The sequence below is a fragment of the Peromyscus californicus genome, unplaced genomic scaffold, assembly GCF_007827085.1.
Source record: "Peromyscus californicus insignis strain IS unplaced genomic scaffold, ASM782708v3 Scaffold_16__1_contigs__length_79575227, whole genome shotgun sequence".
Classification (NCBI taxonomy): domain Eukaryota; kingdom Metazoa; phylum Chordata; class Mammalia; order Rodentia; family Cricetidae; genus Peromyscus; species Peromyscus californicus.
In genome coordinates, this window is record NW_026294458.1 from 59,474,815 (window position 1) to 59,483,368 (window position 8,554).

Consider the following 8,554-nt stretch of genomic DNA (forward strand, 5'->3'; position numbering starts at 1 on the left):
GCTATTTGTTTTTAGCAGGCACAAACATATTGTGTTGTGTTCTGTATTTATGAAACTCATAACAAACTGTGAAGAGATAACAGAATGCATTTTACATGAGCTGAAGCAGTAGATCAAATATTTCGTTAAAATCAAGACTTCTGTTATTATGAATAAACTTAAATATTACTGAAAGCATCTTTCTCGACACTTTTAATTATTATGGTTATATAACACATATGATATTATTTTGTTAAAATATAGTTCACATCTATGATAGTATTATCATATAACTTAGGTGCATAAACATGTCATAGCATGTGAGTATGTGGAAGCACTTATGTGTGATTTTCACATAATGACAACCTGACAATGCATTTCTCAAGATGTCTATAATTAATAAATGCACAGCTATATTACATTACTATGTATTACTTATTTATAAGTAATTGTATTTATTTTTCATTTTATTTAGAGGGAAGAAAATAGACTAGAAATGACTAAACAAGGGTGCTGATCCTGATTTGGGTATAATGTGTTTGTCTTCCTAGTATCCTTCTCCTGATAGAATTGCTTCTTCCATCCTGCAATGCTCTAATTTGAGCACATCCTCCTCAATTTTAATGTGTGCTCATCTGCCTATGTTTATATCAGAGAATAAGCTATTTGGTTTTATCCTTGATACCTTTAGTACTCACCCAACACAGTGATGATGCTTAATAAATATTGATGAACATACATTAAATAAAATTGACTATTAACTTTTAGTAGTTCTCTAAAAATGGTGCACAGCTAGTTAAACTCATAACAAGTCTTTAAAATTTCTAGTAAGATTAAACATTAATAAGAACTTCAAAAATGCTCAGTGCTTGCTTAGAGGCATAGAAACCCAAGAACATAGTGCATGTGTTGTTATAGTCCTCAAAGTAAAGACTATTGAGATTATTCATAGAAGCTGATAATAAGTTAGCAAATTTCAGTATGCATATAGAATTTGGAGAGTAAATGGAAGCCACGATAGATCTTGTCCGTGTTAATCACATACATAATATGAACTGTTGTACTTACTCAGTGCTAACACAGCACTGAATGAACAGCTGTGTCAATCTTGTAGCAATGTGGCCACCCGACACCTTGTTTTGGTAGCCTATAGTGGAAATGAATTTAGCCATATGACCCAGTTCTTGACAGTGGAATCCTCCAGATGTGCAGCCTGCAGGAACGTTATTTAAATAAAAGAAAAGAAGAAGAAGAAGAAGAAGGAGAAGGAGAAGGAGAAGGAGAAGGAGAAGGAGAAGGAGAAGGAGAAGGAGAAGGAGAAGGAGAAGGAGAAGGAGAAGGAGAAGGAGAAGGAGAAGGAGAAGGAGAAGAAGAAGAAGAAGAAGAAGAAGAAGAAGAAGAAGAAGAAGAAGAAGAAGAAGAAGAAGAAGAAGAAGAAGAAGAAGAAGAAGAAGAAAACACCTAAGGAATGGTCTCTTAGTACCATTACCATCAGCCCAGACAATTAGATGTCTGGAGGAGCAATCACCTTGCAATCATGGGGTAGGTTTCAAAAAGAAAAAAAAAAAAACCCCACACACAAGAAACCTAGACCTTGGTTCTCAATTTCTGCGGTAAGCCCATCAAAAATCCTGACTTTTGTTTCCTATATTTTGTTTATTTAGTAAATTAACTTATTCTTTATATATATTTTGTGTACACACACATGAGTGAAAGCTATGATGCCCATGTGGAGGTCAGAGCACAATCTGTGGAAATTTGTTCTCTCTTTCCAGCATGGAGGTTCCACAGATCAAATTTCCATCACCAGCCTTGTGGGCAAAGCACTCTGCTCTTTCTCCGAGCCATCGTGCCAGCCCCACACTGGATTTTTTAAGTTTTGCTGTCTGCTGGATTTTCACGAAATCAAGCACAAACATAATACATTTTTCATTTCAGGAAAAGTAAACCTGACTCTGGCAGTCTGTGAGATCCATGCATGACTCCCATCCCACCAAAGCAATCGCATCTCAGCCACAGTACAAAAGAATTATCCTGACTGACATATGGTATTTGAAATATTTCATCTGTTGTTGTTGTTTTTTTCTCAATTGTTTGCTGAAACATGAGAATCGAGTTCAGAAAAGTTGTCTCAAAGTCAGGAATGCACTCGTTGTGGATATTGGCTGATAAATGTAATGATTTGTGTCTCTGACTTCGGCAAAACCTGAATGCAAAACATCTCTCCACAATACTGACTCAATTAAATTTTTTTCTTTCTGGGTGTGATTTGTATTGCAGAGGCAAATCAAGAAACATTGACAACTTGCTTAAATCTTGCTCTTTGTCCTATTTATATAATTTATTGTGCCAGTGGTTCTGAGGTGGTGGCTCCTGCACCTCCTCACCCATGAACACATCCCAGATGTGCTGAAAATTCCCCATTAATTTGTGTATTTCATTCCATTCTTTTGTAATTAAGTGCATATGGTTTTGACTAGAAGAAAAAAAAACTATTTAATCCCAGAGGGTTTTTTGTCCTTGTGCATAATTGATTCATGTCTTTTTCAACTCCACCCCTGCTTTTAAATAGATATTATGAAAGAAATCCCTGCTTTGTAAATTTTGCTGATCCAGACACGAGAAAGGACAATCCATTACTCTCAAGATTTCTTCAGGATCTGTGGACCATTCAATCTCTTAAAAAAAAAATTACCTCATTAAGAGTCATAGGGTCATAGAAGAGGTTCCATTGCTGATTTTCAAAACTGGAACTTAGCCTTAAAGCAGAAAGCAGCAATCTCCCTAGTGGTATTTACCTAGAGAGGTCCTATCTGCTGTTACTGGATTTCAGAACTAGAAGCCAGGGCCCTGCCACCTAGGTTGTGGAATAGGAGAGAAGTTTAGATCCTCTTACTGTATGGGTAGCTATGATCAGGTAAGTTGTTTATCTTTTGTTAATTACAATTCACTGATGCTTCTTTTTATGAATTATAGTTCACTGTCTCTGAGGAGAGTGTTTGTACCTATGATTGGGATATACATGTACATGTGTGTGAACATGTATATGTTAAATTCATTAGCACAGACACTGCATAACTGGAAAGAATGAGAGGAAATATTTTTACTGCAGAACTATAGTTTAGTTCAGTTTCCTGGTGTTCTCACACTACTAAGAAGCATAAAACATGGAAGAAAAAGTAGATTTGATAGGTTCTTCTGCATCTAGGTTTCTTGGTGAAATCAGATTTGAGCAGTCTTGTTACAGGGTGCATGGAAAGGGAAGAAAGGATCTCACGGCTGGCTGTGTCTAGTACATTTTCTGGCACATACTTTATATGTAATCTACTGTTCGCATTTCAAGTATGTAGTTTCATAAGTTTATCATATTTATAAATCTGTATTACTATCAACAATACCAAGGTGAACAAATGAATCCTTTTGTCTCTTTCCAGACAATGTCCAACCCCGGTACTGGACCATTGACTTGCTCTTTATTACTGTATCCTTTGTTTACTGCTGTATTTACTTTGTATTTAATGCTCAACCAAACATCTACTTATATACTACCATAAAGGGATAGTTTTCAGGTGCAGTTTACAGTCCTTAATATTTTAAGTTTGAGCAATTTTTGCAGGTAAAGAAATGAACATTTAGAAAGAATTAGAGCTATTCAAAGCCCAGGAGACATGTTCTTGTTAGTTTTTAAAGAGAGTAATTCCAAGTTATAGAGAAGTCCATGTGGCAAGACACCCTACCTATGCTTTAGGAGCTGAGGGCAACCACAAGAGAAAACCACAAGAAAGCTGGAACTTCAGTGTCACAGGACAAGGAGTTGAATTCTCGCAACAAGTGTGTGAACTTAGACATGTCATCTGAGTTTCAGATGACAGTATAACCCAGGCCTAACCCAGAATGCAATGTGGTTACACCTGTGCAGTGAATTGTTACGTCATGCCCGGGCTGTCGACTTATTGAACTCTCACTTAATAAATGAACCAACTTCATTTTAAGTTGGGAAATTTGTGGTGACTTTTCCTGTTATAAAGCTGACAAATTCATCACTGAATCATTCTTTATAGTTGGTGAGTATATCTATTACTTCCCAACATTATTAGCACCATAATGTTTTAAAGAATGAACATTTTATTATATCATAGTGACTGGGAGGTGGCCAGGGATCTGGGTGTGGTTTCTGTGTGTTCCTTGATGGAGGCTTTCTCACAAGCCACTGAACGTAAGAAGAGTCCACATTTAGCCTCACTAGATTGGTTGTTGGTAGCACTCAGTCACTTAGAGGTTGTTCTGTCGATGGCCCTAGATGGCCGTTGGCTGTTCACCAAAGCCCAGCTTAAGTGTGTGGTTTGTGAGTCTCTTCATAACAGTCAGCAAAGGAGAGCAAATATCTGCTGAGAAGATATTACAATTTCTAGTAACAATTACAGAATTGATATCTCCAAACAAACAGGCATTTTAATTTCCTAGAAACCACTTAGAGATGGTTAACACAAGTCTGTGAGTGTCAAGCAGCTGGGATCTCCAAGTCTGACTTTTAGAAACTAAATTGTTAAATGCAGTATTTCACTGTAAGATTTCCATTATCTGCTTGTGGTGGTTGGAATAAAAATGTCTCCCCATAGGTTCATAAGGAGTGGCACTATTAGGAAGTGTGGATGTTGGAGTAGGGTGACCTTGTTGGAGGAAGTGTGTCACTAGGGGCAAGATGAAAGGTCTCATAAGCTCAAGCCAGGCTTAGTGGCTCATTCTCTTCCTGCTGCCTGTGGATACAGATGTAGAACTCCCAGCTACCTCTCCAGCACCATGTCTGCCTCCATGCCACCATACTCCCCACCATGATGATGTACTTAACCTCTAAACCTGTATGCCATCCCCAATTAAATGTTTTCCTTTACAAGATGCCATGGTCATGCTGTCTCTTCACAGCAATAAAACTCTAAGATACCATTTAATGTTAGAAATTTGACTTTATTTGATTTGACAATTTATAAAAATACTCACAAAAGCTGCTGCAAAGAATTTTCAAGGAGAAGTTGTATGTGGACATATATTTTCTCTTCAATGGAATTGCAATGTAACACAGGAAATATAAGTTCAATTTTCTAAGAAGTATGGTGATATTTTATTTGTGCTGAAATGTGATTTTATTTGTATGTTAATAAGTAAAAGTGCCTGGGGGTCAGAGCTAATAGCAAGTCATAACAGAAGTCTGGCAGTGGTAGCACACACCCTTAATCCCGATCACATGACAGGCAGATCTCTGTGTGTTCAAGGATACAGCCAGCATGGATACACACGCCTTTAATCTCAATACCAACCATAGAGACCTAGAGGTCTGTATAGACAGGCAGTGACAAGGAGGTCATGTGGTTGGGTTTACAACCAATGAGAAGGCAGAACAGAAAGTCAATAAAAAGACAGACATACAGGAAGTAGGTCTCTTTCTCAGGGGAAGGATGGCAGTGGCAGCAGGTGGTAAGAAGGTGGTCTCAGCTTTTGGCTACTGCTCTTGGATCTCTGGGTTTTTAACTCTGCGTTTGGCTCTGTTTTCTTATTTAATAAATCTGTTCAGAATTATATCTACAAAGAAGTTTCTTAAAGTACTTTCCAAAGTGATTTTATGGTTTCATATTCCCAGAATATTATCCTGTTGCTCTTATCTCCATAAGCACTGGACATCATCAGTCATTTTAACTGTAGGCATATGGAAGTGTGTAGAATAATACTGATAAACATATTAAGAATGCCCTTCAGGGACTAATTATCTTAAGCACTAAACCCAGTTCACATATCTACCTTTATGAAATACCTGCCTAACAAGGTTGTCCATTAGGATTGTTTTGCTTTTAATGATGGAGTTATAGAATTCTGCATTTTGAAAACTCTTTATCATTCATATGTATTATAAGTATTATTGCCCAGCCTATGCCTTGTATTTTTACAGTTTTACATTGTCTATCAACAGAGTAGATTTTATGTCCTCAATATCCATTGTATACAGTTTCTTACTGTGACTAATGTTTTGTAAGCTGTATCTGAAAGTATCAGATTATTGTACTAAAATCAACAATAGTCTATAATTCAAGTATTTAGTTTATGTCTTTGATCTACTCTGTTTTAATTTTTCTATATACTTAATATAAGGATCAATATTTGATTTCTTTATTGATATGCACTTTAAATTTTTCAGGGTCATTTGTTGAAAGACCCTCTATTTTCTATTAATTTTGTTTTCTTTAAACTTTTCTATCTAAAATAAAATGACTATAAATGCGTGGCTTATTTTTAACTAGCATGTGCCCTTGATTTTATGTAGTCCTTTATGTGAATATCATTGTCTTAATTACTCTAGATTTACAGAAAACCTTGGAATTCAATTTAAGAAATCCAACATGACTCTCTCTCTCTCTCTCTCTCTCTCTCTCTCTCTCTCTCTCTCTCTTTGAGACAGGGTTTCTCTGTGTAGCCTTGGCTGTCCTGGATCTCACTCTGTAGACCAGGCTGGCCTCGAACTCACAGAGATCCGCCTGGCTCTGCCTCCTGAGTACTGGGATTAAAGGCGTGCGCCACCACCACCCGGCACCAACATGACTCACTTTATGACTCTCTTAACCAGTTGTTTAGCTTATTCTAGGCCATTTGTATTCTCTAAATATTATAAAAATTATATTGTTAATCTTCCTTTAAAAATGTTGCCTGCAACAATTTTAAATGGGTTTGTATGGATTCTATTGATCAAGTTTTGGAGAATAAGTAATTGTTAACTGACTACCATTGCTATAGCTACCATGTTCTTGGACAGTATATCTAATTTAGCTCTGAGTCTAAGAACACATTAGCTCCAGTTTTTAGATTCTCCTTTATTTCTCTGAATATTTTATATCTTCATGGTGCAAATACTGCAGTTTCTTAAACTGTGGTCTTTTGCAGTTTTGGTTGTAATTGTGATTACTTAAAACGATTTTTCTATTGCTCACTGCTAGTACATAGAAAAGTAATTCAGTTTTGTATTGATCTTACGCCTTTGTGTTGTGGTTGGTTATATATTTCAATAGCTTCTATGTGGATTCATTAGGAACTTCTATATACATAATCATGTGACTTCATGATTAATTACTTCTTGATGTCACGTGTGTGCTTTCAATTCATTTTATTTTCCTTCACTAGTATTAATGAGGAGTGCTCAGTGTAAGGATATTTATTGTGTGCCTAATGTTGGTCTTTAAACCAACTATCATCTTAGAGGCTGGTCCTTTCTGTCCCTAGAGTACTGATATATTTTACTATAAATGCAAGTTGAATTTTCTCAAATCCTATCACTCAAATCCTTCTTCTGCTTTTTGTTTTGATAATGTGGTGAGTATCATGATTGGCATTCAAAAGTTAAGTCATAGATTCTTGAGAAAACCCCTTGTGGTCACTATATTCCCTTTTAAAAGATTTACAGGATTAACTTGCTAATATTTGTTGCTGATTTCTGAACCTATTCTCATGAAAAAAATATGTCTGTGTTTTCCTTATACCATTTTCAATAATGGAAATGCTAACTTCATGAAATGAATAAAGGAATATTCCTTTCTCCTTCAATTTCCTCAAATAGTTTGCGTAAGACTGGTGATATTTTCCTGAAGATTCATGGATAGAGCTGACTGATCTACATATATTTTCATGTTTAAAATATATTTCCAATTTTTAAATTAATGTGGGTTCATTCAAGTATTCTATTTCTTTTTTAGAAAGTTGGTTAAGTTTCACATCATTAGATTAAAACTGTCACACTATTCTCTTATTGACATTCAATATAGGTAGAATTTAAATTGATATTTCTCTTTTCATTCTTTAAAAAATATATTACATTTTTATACCTTGTGTAAGAGAAAGAAATAGAGAGAGAGAATGAATGAATGAGAATCAGGTGCTACAATCTATGTGTGGAGGTTATTTCTCTGCCTAAATTCCTCCTCTTGAAACTCTAAATCTCAATAGATTTCCTAAATTCCAGTCTCTATTTAACTTATAGAGACAGTCTTAATGGGTGGAGACTCTTGCCCTGCCTATCCCAGGCTTTGGAATGTAACTCTATCTAGAAATCTAGAACCATGTTGAAGTTCATTTCAAGTGGTTTCCCTCCCTCTGTACTGCCCTGACTATTTTCCAATGTATATATTTTTTATAAAAATAGATGTCTTTTGGCCAGGTTTCTAAAGATAAAGGCAGTTCTTTTATTTTATAACGAAATCAGATACTTAGGCCTATTCCTCCTCATCTTCTACCTTCTGCCCTTCTTTCTCCTCTTCTCTATCTATCATCTATCTATCTATCTTTCTGTCTATTTATTTATTACTTATTCCTCCCACTTCTACTCCTGACAAGAATGCTTTTGAAGCCCGTGGTGCTTTCAAATGCTCCATTATTGCATTAATGGGTTTTGAGCTTTGACTACTATTAAGAGTTCTCCAAAGCAATGAAATAAAATGAAGAGAAAATCAGAGGAGGTCGGGGGGAAGGAGGGAAGAGGGAAAAGGGAGGGATGGAAATGACAGATGGAATTATGAGGGGATGTATTAGATTCACTTAC

General features: G+C 35.9%; 2 long non-coding RNA genes across 12 annotated transcripts in view; one reads left to right on the forward strand and one right to left on the reverse strand.

Moving 5' to 3' along the window:
• LOC128112177 (uncharacterized) overlaps positions 1-8,554 on the forward strand; it is a 610,610-nt gene that overhangs the window by 485,242 nt on the left and 116,814 nt on the right. The window lies entirely within an intron of this gene.
• LOC128112178 (uncharacterized) overlaps positions 1-8,554 on the reverse strand; it is a 149,494-nt gene that overhangs the window by 6,445 nt on the left and 134,495 nt on the right. The window lies entirely within an intron of this gene.